This window comes from Panthera tigris, chromosome B1, assembly GCF_018350195.1.
Source record: "Panthera tigris isolate Pti1 chromosome B1, P.tigris_Pti1_mat1.1, whole genome shotgun sequence".
NCBI classification, from domain to species: Eukaryota; Metazoa; Chordata; class Mammalia; order Carnivora; family Felidae; genus Panthera; species Panthera tigris.
In genome coordinates, this window is record NC_056663.1 from 14062268 (window position 1) to 14076552 (window position 14285).

General features: G+C 50.8%; 1 long non-coding RNA gene across 1 annotated transcript; it reads right to left on the reverse strand.

Moving 5' to 3' along the window:
- Positions 1–245: 245 nt before the first annotated feature.
- LOC122237833 lies at positions 246–3226 on the reverse strand. Its single transcript, XR_006216481.1, has 3 exons — positions 3089–3226; positions 2708–2814; positions 246–358 (listed from the first exon to the last, which is right to left on the reverse strand). It is a non-coding gene; the product is annotated as an uncharacterized LOC122237833 (long non-coding RNA).
- Positions 3227–14285: the final 11059 nt, after the last annotated feature.

Here is a 14285-nt window from a genome sequence, read left to right on the forward strand (position 1 = left end):
TACTCTCAAAATGAAAGAAAAGCTTAATATAAATCTTTTTAAATTACCAGAACATAAATTCAGACAGGGACGGCTCCACCTAGACTACACACAAGGGGTCACATCCTGCTGTCCTCGCTCATAAATTAATTGAGGTCTCTCGCCGCCGTAAACGAACAGCGCATCCCGGAAAAGATCATATCTGTCGAGATTGCAGATTGGTTTCCCTCAGACTTTGTAAAAGTCACAGCTTACAATACCTTCATTATGCCGATGAGAATGGCTGTCTCCCCAACTGGAAAGAAATAAGTGTTTTGTTCTGTTGGACCAAGATTTACAGAAAGCAATTTTCCTCCATGCAGGAGATACGACAAACCCACTGGAAAAAAAAAAAAAATGTCATTTCACAACTTCTTCCTTTTCAGCACCTTTTTTCCTGCTCGGTGTAGATCCTCTCCCCCGTGCCAACGGGCTGCAGTGACATTTAATGGCTAAGTGAGGGGGCCTCCGGTGAGGGGAGGCCCCTTTCTGAGGGGCGAAGCCGCAGAGTCAGGGTTCCCTCCTCTCTCCCCACCCACGGGCCGTCTGGACGTGTCCCAAGCATCCCCCGGCCCCAGGGAGTGGAAAACCCGAGCGCCTCGAGCCCTCGGACCAACTTGACCGTGAGAACCCACGCGAAGTCTTGACAGGCTTTTGCAGACGGCCAAGTTGGCTCCGTTTTCCTGCGGTTTGCACCCACCCCTCCGTCCTCGGCTCTCTCTCAGGAGGACACCTGAAGGGCAGAGATTGGGCTTGGGCTTTTTTTTTCCATTTCCTCGTGTCATGACCTAACGCTGTTCTAGCAGAACTTGTGCATATTAAATTGCCTTTTAGCCGCCGGGAAGGGGGTGGCTTGATCTGCGGAGAAAAAGGCCCCTCATGTAAATGGATGACGGCTGACACCACCCCACGGAGGAGAAAGGGCCAGATCGGCTTGGAGCCCCGGGGGTCAGCACCCCCCTGGGAAACGTCACTCTTTACGGCCGCTTGGCCCTCCTGGAGTCAAGAGCCGCCGTCCTGGGCTTCTCGCCCCCAGCAGCCCCGCCCCAGGCCTGTCACTGCCTTGTCCTCCCGGCCCCACGGCTGGCGACAGGGCTGAGGAGGTCTGAGGGGGAAGCGTCGGGAAATGTTTTGGGTTCCGAGAGCTTCTCTGCGGTTCGGGTACCGGAGACAAAGCAAAAGGCAAATTCCCCATCTGTCTCTTGCGGCGGACGAGTTGCCTGGACCTCGGGCAAAATCAGGCTGCAGATGAGGTTCCCACGGCCACTCAGCCGCTCCGGGCCGGGAGGGGGGCCACGAGAAAGTCTCTGTGGGCTGGCGAGGTTTTTGCAACTCTTTCTACAAATGATGATCTCTATCCGCATAAAGTAGCATAATAGCCTCTTCGCTTTACGGAGCGGGGCTGGCTGTTCAAGTGCTTATTTCTTGATTCTTCGCCCATTTGCTTTCCATTAGCAGTAATTCCAAGCCCGCAAAACTCCAATTACTAAGTGATAATAGAAATGCTGTTCTGCCTCGAATTCTCTAGAGCATGGGGTCCAGGGCCGACCCGGGTTCCGTGCACAGCCACACTGCAATTATATTTATGCCACGAGAGCAAGACATCTGGCCAAGCCCTGGGTGGAAGGCCCAGGGGGAACGCTCACAGCAGGTGTCTGCGCGGCAGGGTCCTAAGGAAGCTGGGTGAGACGGGAAAGGTGCCCCTGACACAGTCCAAGGCACTCAGGCAGGGCCGTGGCATCTGGGGGAACCGAGGCATAGAGCAGGATGCTGAATGTGTGCTTCGCGGAATTCTCGACTCGGGGGCAAGGATGCTGGGGAGGGAGCGATTATAGAGAAAGACAGAGCAGGGCGGGGGTGGGGTGGGGGGGTAAAGTCAGGGGGGCAGTTCGGAACTTCACCCAAACTCAGGAGACAATTCACCATCCCTGTCACCCGCTGGTGACCACACGTGGCAGGCGGGGGAGGGGGGGGCAGCTGGTTTTAGTTTTGTTCTTTGTTGTGTTAAAACACCCATAACATGAACTTAACCTCCTAATCATTTCTGAGTATACAATTCAGTAGTACATTCACATCAGTGAACCCTGTCTGTAACACTTTCTCATCTTGTGAGACCGAACCTGTGTCCACTTAACAACTCCTCTTTCTCCCCCGTCCGCCCCGGTCCGCTTTCTGCCCGTGTGAATTTTCACTACTCCAGATACTTTGTCCAAGGGCCATGATACAGTATTTGTCTCTTAGGGACTGGCTCACTTCGCTTAGCAAAATACGTCCGCATTGTAACACGTATCAGGATTTCCTTCCTTTTTAGGGCTGAATAATATTCCATTGTGTATCTATTCTACATTTTGTTTATTCGTGGACGGACTCTGGGGTCGCTTCCGTTTCTTGACTATTGGGACTAGCGCATGGGTCTCCTTTATAGACGATACGTCAGTCATCACAACGGCACACGGGGGGTCCGTCGACCTGACCCACCTGGCTCCTCCTGAAAAAGTCTGGCCACTCCCTTCCCCTAAGATTTCCCGCCCTCGACACCAAGTTCCCTACACCCCGATCAGTGTTGTCTGGCTTCTTTCTTTCTGAGGCTCCCATCCCTCCAAATGTCTCCATTTCCCCGTTTCTGGCCTTCATGAATAACTATCGGTTTTTTTCCCCCCATTTCCTCCTCAGCCTTAAAACTACTCACCATTCTTAGCTTGTTTCACTTCCAAGCCCTTCTGCTGAACTTCACCAAGTCCTGGCCTTTCCTCTTCCAAATTTTTCTTCAAGTGTTCTTAACTGCAAAATCTTGTCCTAAACACATTAGAAAGGTAGCCTTATGGGGCGTCTGGGTGGCTCAGTCGGTTAAGCGCCCAACTTCGGCTCAGGTCATGATCTCACGGTCCGTGAGTTCGAGCCCCGCGTCGGGCTCTGTGCTGACCGCTCAGAGCCTGGAGCCTGTTTTGGATTCTGTGTCTCCCTCTCTCTCTGACCCTCCCCCGTTCATGCTCTGTCTCTCTCTGTCTCAAAAATAAATAAATGTTAAAAAAAAAAAAAAAGAAAGAAAGGTAGCCTTAGGTATACGTACAGGCAAAAAGACGATAGAATTTCTGGCGATCCGTATTTATTTTGATGAGTTTCGGTTTTTGGTTCAGACACGTGTACACCCGTCCCCCTTGGAGAGCTCCTAATTCACGACTGCCATCCTGCAAAACCGTGAAGTCTTTGTCACCTGAGCAAAGTTCGTCCCAACAGTGTGTCCTCCCTCACACTGAAAAGTAGCAAAAAAAAAAAAAAAAAAACCCGAAACAATGAAGTGCCTGTGGTCTCTTTCCGGCCCCTTTGAACTTTTCTGAGATGCATCTCGCTCGGATTGCTCATTGTGGCACCAGCCACTTTTTTTTTTCCTTTTTAAAAAAAAAAATGAACAGACTCTATTCTGGGGGGCAGTTTTAGGTTTACAAAAAGTATAGAAACTTCCCATATTATCCCCTCAGTTCTCTACCCCACACCCCCCAGAGATTCTCCCATTATTAACATCTTGGTTTAGGGTGGCACATTTGGTATAACTGATGATACAATATTGATACATTATTATGAATGGAAGCCTATAGTTGGGGCTTCACTCTGTGTTGTACATTCCGTGGGTTTCGATACATACATATATATATATGTGTATATATATATATGTATGTGTGTTTGTGTGTGTATATATATATATATATATATATGATGACATGTATCCCACATTATCACACGAAATAGTTTCGCTGCCCTAAAAACCCCGTTTTCCCTCTATTCATCCCTTCCCTCCCCTTGAGCCCCTGGCACCAGCCATATTTAAAATCACTTTGGACCAATTTTCATGAGACTTGCTACTGATCGTCTCTGGTACGTCTGGCCTCATGCGTCCTTGCTCAAATCCAAAGGAAGGGAGGGAGCGTTGATAGGACGGAGTGAGCTCCATTTCTGCCAGGGTTCCTGCCCGAGAGGCCACACACCAGGAGACCGGAGCAGAAAGCTGACTTACAAATCCTTTCTTCCGTGGCACTGCGTAAAAATTGTTAATTGAGAGAGAGAGGGAGAAAGGGAGAGAGAGAGAAGAGAAAGGCGGTATGTATTCTTCTGACACACCATCCCAAACAGTGTAATGACATAAATGTTCGTGAAGTGGAAAATGGTTGTATGTAATTTCTTAGACGATCAGATTTTTTTCCTCCTCCATACAGTTCTCAGTTGTGATGCCTTCCTGGGCCTGGGTCCTGAGTCCAAGCCCTTCTGGTTTCCTTCCCCTGACACGCTGGCAGGTTTCTCTACCCTGCGGTCTTAGGACCAGTCCCAGCTCTGGGCCCCAACAAGTTTGGGTCACACCCTGCCCGTTCCCAGTCCCGGCACTCGTGCCGACCTGCCTGATAACCCAGCCCCTGAGGTGGCCCTGCCTCACTCTGGCAGTTCCCCTCTCCAGGTCCTGCCCTAGGGGCTGGGTCCCCATCAGCTGCTGACGAACCTGCCCCCACTGCCCATTCAGACGTCCCACTCCTGGACACCCTCACTGGCTCCTCTCGGCCTGCAGCCATCCTCGCTCCGGGCTCGTCCCCTCGAGCGCCCACTCCCTCTTGGACCATCGATGGCTCTCCTTCCCATCTATCGTCACTGGACCCAATTCCTGGAAGTCCACACCCAGCACTTGATTCTGACTCTGGGGCTGGCCCTGTCTCCAAAGCTGTAGCTGACCTGTCCCCCCAGCTGCCCCGCTCCAGGAAAGGATCTGAGGCCAGGGTCCAGAACCTCAGTCTGCCCCTCCTGTAACTGGCCTGACCACCGTCAGCCCTAGGACAATGTGGCGAGGGTAGCGTCATAAATGCCTCTCTGGGAAGCACATGGCGAATGAGAAACAGAATCCATTTACATCACCCCTCCCTCTGCAACGTCTGTCCTCCGACCTCAGAGGCGGGAAAGAGACCTGCCTGAATTACAGAGAGCATTTCTGACCAAGACTCCCAGAGAGAAGTTCATCTGCTCACTCGGTCAGTCATTTCAGACCTATTTTTTTCAGAACTGCTCCCCACCCAGGCCCTGCGCTAGGCACTGGGGAGTCAACAGGTAATAAGACACACGTGGCCTCTGCTGTCTTGGGGGGAGGACAAGTAGAAAACAACACAAAAAGCGGACGAAATAAGGACGATGGAAGGAAGTCGGGTGCTGTAGAAGCTGGGGGATGGGGCTGCTGGGAGGGCAGGTGGTCGGGGGAGGCCTCTCTGAGGAGTAAGGCCTCAGCGACGGCGCACATGGGACGTTCTGGGGCGGGGGCGGGGGCGGGGCAGCTCCAGTCCAGGAAGGAGAAATAAATAGCCAGTGCGGCAGCCTTGCCTGGGACCGGGCGTTCAAGAAACAAAACAGACGCCGGCAAGGCCAGAGCACGGAGAAGAGGAGGGCGGGCAGAAGGCCGGAAACCCAGCCACGGTGGAAAGCCAGCGAGCGTGGGTGCCCTCCTGCCCGCGTGGGGCCGCGGCCCCGGCTTCACCCCGGGTCACTTAGCCCGCGATCGCGGCCAGGCCTCAGCATTGGGCAGCCTGTGTCCTCACCCCGGGGCCACGTCTCCAGCTGCGGGAGCCTGGCTGGGCCCTTCCCTGCGCGCCCCTTCTCCACAAAGAGGGAGCGCCGGCCCACACGAGTGTGAACGCTCCGGTTCTCCGATGACAACGGTGCCCCGCTGCTCACCCACCACGGCGGACTGCGGGAGCATCAGGACTCCGAGGGTCAAGGCGCCAGGCGGGCCTGGGATCCTCCGCGCGCAAACTCTGCGCCGCTCCCGGGAGAGCGGGAACCTGCCAGGCGCAGCCCACGGCCGCTAACAGCTCACTTGGCCGCCGAGCGATGTCACCGCCGCGTCCAAGGGAGGACAGGCGGGAGGAGAGAGCAAACAGGCAGGAAGCCCACTCCCAGACAATGAGCCTCTTCAGCGTCCTGACGGAGCAGGACTCTGAATTGAAACATCATCCCGGGTCAGCGGAGTGATTGCACTGAAAGCAAGCTGGCCAAGCGTCAGACCGCAGGTAACGCGGCGGCCCGTGCGGCGGTTCCAGCTGACTTCCTAACGGGGCCAGAGCGCCCCGAGCTTCGGATGCACGAGTGCACCGGCCGGGCCACCGGGCCAAAGCAGCTCATCCTCCTCTCAATGAAACGGGGCTTCCGAGGCGGCACCCTGCCCTCCCCGGAGGGTCCTGGGACTGACTCTTCTCATCTGCTCTGGCCTTGAGACCCACATCCAGGCTGCAAACCCCGGGAGCCTGGGGCTCACGCCCAGGCCTCTGCACCCGCCTGGCCTGAGCACTCTGCACCCCCCCCCCCACCTCCCTCCCACACCCCGGCAGACAGGCCTTAGCCCGGGAGGCATGCTCCACACTGAGTCCTTTCTGCAGCCACACGCCCATCACTGGGGAAGAATGTGCCCCGTGCTTTGAAATCAGGGTGCTGGTGCCCTTTGAGAACCCCGTCTCGGGGTGCCAGGGGACACACGTGTCACAGTGCCGCTGGGTACTTCTTTCCTGTATTGCACAAGCCGGAAGTGCGTTTCCAGGGAGGACAGACGCTCATACTGGGCAGCGAAGGGCCGGATTTGTGTGCGTGTGTCTTTTCAGCAGGCACTTTTCATGAGGCAGCCTGCACCTTCCTCCCAAAGGCCCTGGGTGTGAGGTGGGGCCGGCCTGCCTCGGGGCAGCATCCCAGCCACGTGCTGAAGGGAGGTGAGCAGAACCCGCGACGCGGTCGGTGTCGGTCGGTGAAATCGGTGGGCGAAGGGAGGGCTGCACTGTGCCCCCTCCCCAAACCCCTGCTTCCCTCTCAGAAGCCAGGGCTAAGGCGGGGCGGGCACTGGACCAGCTCCCTGCTCCCCTCCATTCCTGACTCCTCCATAGCACGAAGGAATCAAGGTCACAAAACATGCGGAGAACAGGCTCACAGTATGGAGTTTCTTCTAAGCAATACTTTTCTGATTCATTTCATTAAGAAATTAAATAGTTGGTCCATTTGAACTCTCATTAATAGATATTAAATGTTGCTCGTTATAAAAATGCTAATAAATCATTAGGTTTTTTAAAAATTAACCACCAAATGGCTAACAAATTAAATTTGAATAATTAAGTCTGATATTCCTAGAGAGGGATCACAGGGGGTGGTCCATTAGAGAACCTGTTTTTTTATTTTGTTTGGATTTAAACAAAAGGAGCCCGTGCTGACTGCTGGCTCGGGCCTCCCCGGCCCCCTTCCAGAAGGCCAGGAGCATCTGCGAGGCAGCTGCCTGGGCGGAGGGTGCCGTTTGGAGGGTGGCCGGGCTACCTGGGCTGCGGGGCCGCGTCCGTGACCTTGGCCTCATTAGTCCTCGCTCTAAGCAGCCGCGCTAATCAGCGCCGGACATGTGTTGTTCAAGTGCTGATGGCTGTGTTGCTTATCGCCTCTTCTCCGCCTGCCGCGGGTAATTAAAAGCTCTAATTCTACCACAAGGTTGGCCCATCAGCCTCGTCTGGAGTTAGAACTATGGTCCCCACTCCACGAAAAAGAAGCGGGAAAGAGGAAGGGCCCAGTACGGGGACAGTTTTCCTTAGAACTCAGAGTCTACCTTTCCAGCAGCCCGCCTGGGTGGCTGATAGACTAGAGCCGAACACGGCTTCCTCTTGAAATACAAGGCTGCTGCCTGATTCAATTCACTGTCTTTTATTAACATTTGGACACAGGGGCATTACATAAGAAGAGAGTTGGTGATGTTCTAATTTGCAAACCATTACGGACGGCTTCATGTGTTCAGCTGCAGCATACCATGCGAGCCTGGTATCTATCAAGGTTGGGTCTCTTTTTTCTTCTCTTAAAGTGAAGGTATTAATCAGACCTTGCGTGCTCGCTGTAATACGAGAGGAGACAAAATTACAGGGGAGGGGGAAATGATCGAGTCTTTAATACAAAAAAACCTCAGGCGAGGTCACCCAGGCGGAGAAATGCATAAAGAGAAAGGGGCAAAGCCAACAGCGGACAGACATCCAAGTATCCATCAGGCTGGTGCCACACGTCATCAGAGCGGTTGGTTCTCAAAGCATGGTCCTGCAGTCTTTTCCGGGGTTTCGCACTGTCAAAACTATTTTCTTGTCTTTTAAAAAAAAAAAAATGTTTTAGTGTTCATTTATTTTTGAGAGAGAGAGAGAAACAAAGTGTGACAGTCGGAGGGGCAGAGAGAGAGGGAGACACAGAATCCGAAGCGGGCTCCAGGCTCCGAGCCGTCAGCACAGAGCCCGATGTGGGGCTCGAACGCATGAACTGCGAGATCATGACTTCAGCCGAAGTCAGACACAACCGACTGAGCCACCCAGGCGCCCCAAAACTATTTTCGTTACATTACTGACGTTTGCCCTTTTCACTGTGTTGCTATTTGCACGGATGAGGCAAAAGCAGTGGTGGGTAAAGTGCTGGCGAATGAATCAAGGCAACGGCACCAACTTGGGCAAGTACCGTTACGCTACACGCTGGGGGAAGGAAAGAAGAAAGAAAGGAGAGAAAAGGCCCGTTTCGCTTAAGAATGTCCTTGATAAAGCCCGGGAAAGGTATTACTTGTACTAAATCTTCGCCCTTGAGTCTCTCCATCACTCCCCGCATACCCAAGAGCCTCGATCGTCTCCAGGAAAAGTGCTCGTTCGGTTGCTAGGTGGCTTGAGTTGCAAGCCAACCTAGCCTCTCGGCTCACGGAACATGTTTACTGGAAAGACAGACAGACAGACTGTGGTTAATCAGCTGTGGGTATATGGCAAACGTTTTCTTGAAAATGAACAAAGTAAGCCTATCACTTCAAGGAAAATGAAATGACAAAACTCAAGCTTTCGAGATAAAATTAAATTAGAGTTTTGGAGAACTTGATATCTGGCCCTGAGCTTGATAGTTTCCCAATACTTAAAAGACTTTTCTAATGAGATCAGCTGTGATATTTATAAAGAAGTGATTTGGGGATACCGTAGAATGAAATGAGTCAACATACGGAAGATCTATCTAACTAAGTGAACCAGCATTTTCCAAATGACCAATGTTAATGTCATGTATGGGTAAAACATCAATTCGATGTACTAGACAGACCAATGGATTTTAATGTAAGGTACTAGGAAATGTTCACTGATATCATTTCAGATTTTACGTAGCAGGTCATTTTTTTCTTAATGTTTCTTTATTTTTGAGAGAGAGAGAGAGAGAGAGTGAGAGACAGAATGTGAGTGGGGGGAGGGAAGAGAGAGGAAGACACAGAATCTGAAGCAGGCTCCAGGTTCTAAGCTGTCAGCACAGAGCCCAATGCGGGGCTTGAACCCATGAATTGTGAGATCATGACCTGAGCTGAAGTCGGACAGTTAACCGACTGAGCCACCCAGGCGCCCCCACATAGCAACTCATCTTAAAGAAAGTACCATTGATCAAGTTGCGATGTGAAGACTATACTTTCGGGGATCATTTCTATAGTTCGTTATCAAGTTGTGTTTTACAATTTTCTGAAAAGGCTAGTAAAATGCTCCTCCCTTTTCCAGCCACGTATCTGCATGTAGCGGGATTTTCCTCAGATACTACAACTAAAATATTGCCACGGACAGCAAGCACTCACAGAAACGAGAATCTGTTTTCTATTAAAACTCATTTAAAAAAGGCAATGGAAGCCAGTGCTACTCCTTTCACTAAGTAGCTTTTATTGTTCTGGAAAATAGTTATTTCTCATAGAAGTGTGTTAACATGTAAAGGGTTTATTATTGTTATTTGAAATGAATGAAAACATTTTTAAAATTTGTTTTAATCTCTAACATGGTATATATCAGTAGCTTTAACCCACATAAACGAAAGTGTTTTAGGGTCAATATCTTTTTTAAGGAGGAATATGTTAATTTTCTTCCCTTCCGATGAGAACTCTTAGGATTTAGTCTCTTAGCAACTTTCCTATATATCATAAGCAGCACTCCCTAGTCACCGCGCTGCCCATTAGAGCCCTCCTACTTCTTGATCTTGCTCAATAATTTTTAAGAGTGAAGAGGGACCCTGAGACCATAAAGTTTGAAAACTGCTGCTTCTAAGGAATCTGGTGGAAGGCAACAGGAGAAAGGCGCTCTCTTAAAATAAGCAGTGCCACTGCGCGGGAATGTTCCAGATCAAAGGAGCTAATGAGACACCACCACTAAATGCAACTCCAACCCCTAGATTGCATCCTGTGCTTTCATACCGCGAAGAAAATTATGAAGGCAACTAACGAAAGTGGAGTAGGAATGGTAAAGTATCGTAACGGTGTTAAATGTACTGACGTCGATAAATATGCTGTGGTTATAGATGAAGATATCCCTGTCCTCGGGAAAGACACACAGCAGTTAGGGGATGATATAACTTACCCTCAAACGGTGTGTGTGTGTGTGTGTGTGTGTGTGTGCGCGCGCGCGTGCACACACACATGTACATGTGCTCGTGTGTATTTCATTTTTATAGTTCTGCCCCAGCTGAGAAATGAAGATATTTTTTACACACTTTGAAAGCCGGCTCAAAGGTCCACAAAGTTCCCAGGGAGCAGATATCACCGCCCAACTCAACAAACATTTTAACCCCCGATACGTGAAAACCAGCTGCGTAAATTGCGTAATTAGGCAACTTCCCAAGCAAGGCGTACGACGTGGCCCACGTGGTTACTGACAGCCACCGCTAACGCCCGTCCCCCTCGCAGCCTCCACTGCAGACCCTGGGACGCAAGTGCCCGCAAGGGGGCAGCCTCCCTTGCAGCCCAGGGCCGTCACGTGATGTGCGTGTGACCAACGAGACAGAAGCGCATGCGTGCTGAGGCTTCTGGGAAAGCTGCTTTCCCGGTGGAAGGAACGTACCCACCCCACCTCCCGTCCCCTCGTTCTTGCTGTTAGTGAGGACCCTCGGCGCTTGACCCCCCAAACCGGAGGACGCAATGTCAGAGATAGTCAAGTGAAAAGAAAAAGCCCAGATCTCTGCTGACCCGCTCTACCAAACGCGTGCCTTGTATTTCCAGCTCCTTGCGGGAACCGTGTGCTAGGTGTGGAAGCCACTGAGAGTCAGGTGTCTGTTAGGTACAGCCGCCTAGACTCCTGATGCCTGCCTGTTCGGGAGAAAATGGGGAAGAGACCGGGGAATACAAAGGGAAGGGCTGTATACGCCATGCACGACTGTCTAGAGGAAGCAGCCCCGTAACAAAACACCCACCAAAAACGTGGACCAAGTGGCATTTTTAACAATACCAGAGACGTAACAGTTTTCACACGCGAAAGTTAAAATCCAGAACCCCTGCTCAACAGTAAGCATTCTCTGGTGATTTAAGACCTGGAAAGGTCAAGACAGCCCCTAATCAGATGGGTTTAAATGGAAACAACATCTGTGGGTGTTCTGACAAGAGTGTATATTATTGCCAGATTCCTAATTCAAAACCGTATGTAAGAATGCTTAATCTGAAACACTGAAGTTAAAAATACGACATTTAAATAGCAATCTCCCTTCTCTCTCAAAAGATAAATGTGCCCATTAACCCTGCATGCTAACAGGAAGATTTCTTACATTCTCTTTGACCATTTTTTTTCCCCAAGACACTCAAGAGGAAGTCAGTACAGAAAAAATAATTTAGAAAGTGGGCTCCTGAGCAGCGACTTCACTGGATTAAAGTGCAATCAGGTTCATAACTTTTAAACAGAGATATTAAACATGGGGCCCCTGGGCAGCTCAGTTGGTTCAGTGTCCGACTTGGGCTCAGGCCATGATCTCCCAGTTCACAAGTCTGAGCCCTGGGTCCTGCTGTGTGCTGACAGCTCGGAGCCTGGAGCCTGCTTCGGATTCTGCGTCTCCTTCTCTCTCTGCCCCTCCGCCTCTTGTGCTCTGCCTCTCGCTCTCTCTCTCAAAAAATAAACACTAAAAAATAAATAAATAGTAAACGTGGATATTATAGCCCTCCGTGTAAGGTACCTACCGAGCAAACACGTGGCGTGGGTTGGGAGGCAATGGGCACAAAGGTACACAAGGCAAAACACCTGCTCTTGTGGAGTTAATCATCTAGTTAGGGCAGGAAGAGAGCAACATGAAAAGTGAAATGAAGTGTTTCAATAACAGTTCTAGACAGTAGAAGAGATGTCATAAAACAGTGCACGATTCATTGCCAAAAAGATTGTTGCTGACAGTAACTGCTATAGGATTTCGGAGAAGAAAAAGGTCATTTTGAGCCGAGAAAGGCCTGGGGAGACTTTAGAGCAGGCAGGATCCCAGCTCAATCTGAAAGATGTATAGGAGTCTGTGGGTGGGCAAAGGAAGTGTATTACTAAGAGCCTCTCAGAGAGGCTGTTTTTAAATCTCTCTCTCTCTCTCTCTCTCTCTCTCTCTCTCTCATTCTCTCTCTCTCTGAGCTCCTTCAGGATGTTTGGGTGACTAGTGTAGGAAGGGAGGCGCCCAGGGACTCAGGCAGGTGATGCCAAGTTGTAAAGAAACATTAAGACGTTCAAAAGAAAATGCGGCCGAAGGCTGGAAACAACCCAAGGGTCCACCAACAAATGAATGGAGAAACAGAACATGGCACACAATGGAATAGTATTCAGCCTTCAAAAGGAAGGAAGTTCTGACACATGCTACAAGACAGATAAACCTTGAAGGCGTTATTGGCTGAGTGAAAGGGGCCAGTCACAAAGAAAATTCCGTACGATTCCACTTACATGACATACCTAAGTAATCGGATTCACAGAGACACAAAGTAGAAGGGGGGGTGGCCAGGGGCTGAGAGGAAAGGGGAAGGGAGACTTCGTTATTTAATGGGGACAGAACTTCAGTGCTGCAAGCTGGAAAGAATTCTGGGGATGGATCCTCGTAATGGTTGCACGATACGAATGTACTTAATACCACTGAACGATCCGCTTTAAAATGGCAAAGATGGGGGGCGCCTGGGTGGCTCAGTCGGTTAAGCGTCCGACTTCGCTCAGGTCATGATCTCACGGTCCGTGGGTTCGAGCCCCGCGTCGGGCTCTGTGCTGACCGCTCAGAGCCTGGAGCCTGTTTCGGATTCTGTGTCTCCCTCTCTGTCTGCCCCTCCCCCGTTCATGCTCTGTCTCTCTCTGTCTCAAAAATAAATAAACATTAAAATAAATAAATAAATAAATAAATAAAAGTGGAGAGAAAGTTGGGGTGCCTGGGTGGCTCAGTTGGTTGAGCGTCCGACTCTTGATTTTGGCTCGGGTCACAATCCCAGGGTCGTGGAATCGAGCCCTGCATCAGGCTCCACACTCGGCGTGGCACCTGTTTAAGATTTTCTGTCTCTCCGGGGTGCCTGAGTGGCTCAGTCAGTTGGGCATCAGACTTCCGCTTAGCTCACGATCTCATGGTCCGTGAGTTCGAGCCCCGCGCCGGGCTCTGTGCTGACCGCTCAGAGCCTGGAGCCTGCTTCGAATTGTGTCTCCTTCTCTCTCTGCTCCTCCCCTGCTCATGCTCTCTCTCCCTCTCAAAAATAAAGACTAAAAAAAAAATTTTTTTAAAGATTATCTCTCCCTCTGCCCCTCCCCTTCTCCTGCACGCGCATGAGCACATGCTCTCTCTCTCTCTCTCTGTAATACATACATACATACAAACAGAGAGAGAGTAGCAGCAGGTGAGTGTTAGTAGGTCCTGGGGATCAAGGAGAATGGGGCTGGAGGGAAGAGATTTGGAGGACAAGGGCAATAAGGGCTGTGACAGCCCTGGGTCCTACCCACTAATTCCACTACTGAGTGGGGAACAGGTGGTAGAGAAAACCCTTCTCCCAATTTTCTTTGGAAACACCGAACTCAATTTAATTAAGGACCTTTAAAATCTTTTTAAAGCTTTGACCTTGGAGAGGGGGTAAGAACCAGACACCTGCAGGCATTCACTTCTGCCCCCTGCCCGTTCCCCACTGGCCTTACTCACAGGATGTGGACCCTAAAAGTAGACAACTCGACCCCAGAGAACGTGCAGGTCACAGGCACGTTGACAGCATTTTTGGTTCTTTGTTTTAAATACTCACTTACTTAAGTAACCTCTACCTCCAGCATGGGACTGGAACTCACGACCCCGAAGTCAAGAGTCACACACTCTTCTGATTGAGCCCGCCAGGTGCCCACCCCCTCTTTTTTTCTTAGTATTTGGGTAGCGTTTTATCCGGCTTAGCAAAGAGGTCGGCAGAGCCAACCCAGCAGGACGTCGCCATCCACATTGTCGCACCCGTTCAGGCGCTGGCCCTCCAGCCCCCGAGGGGCTCCTCAGGGAGGGCAAAGTTC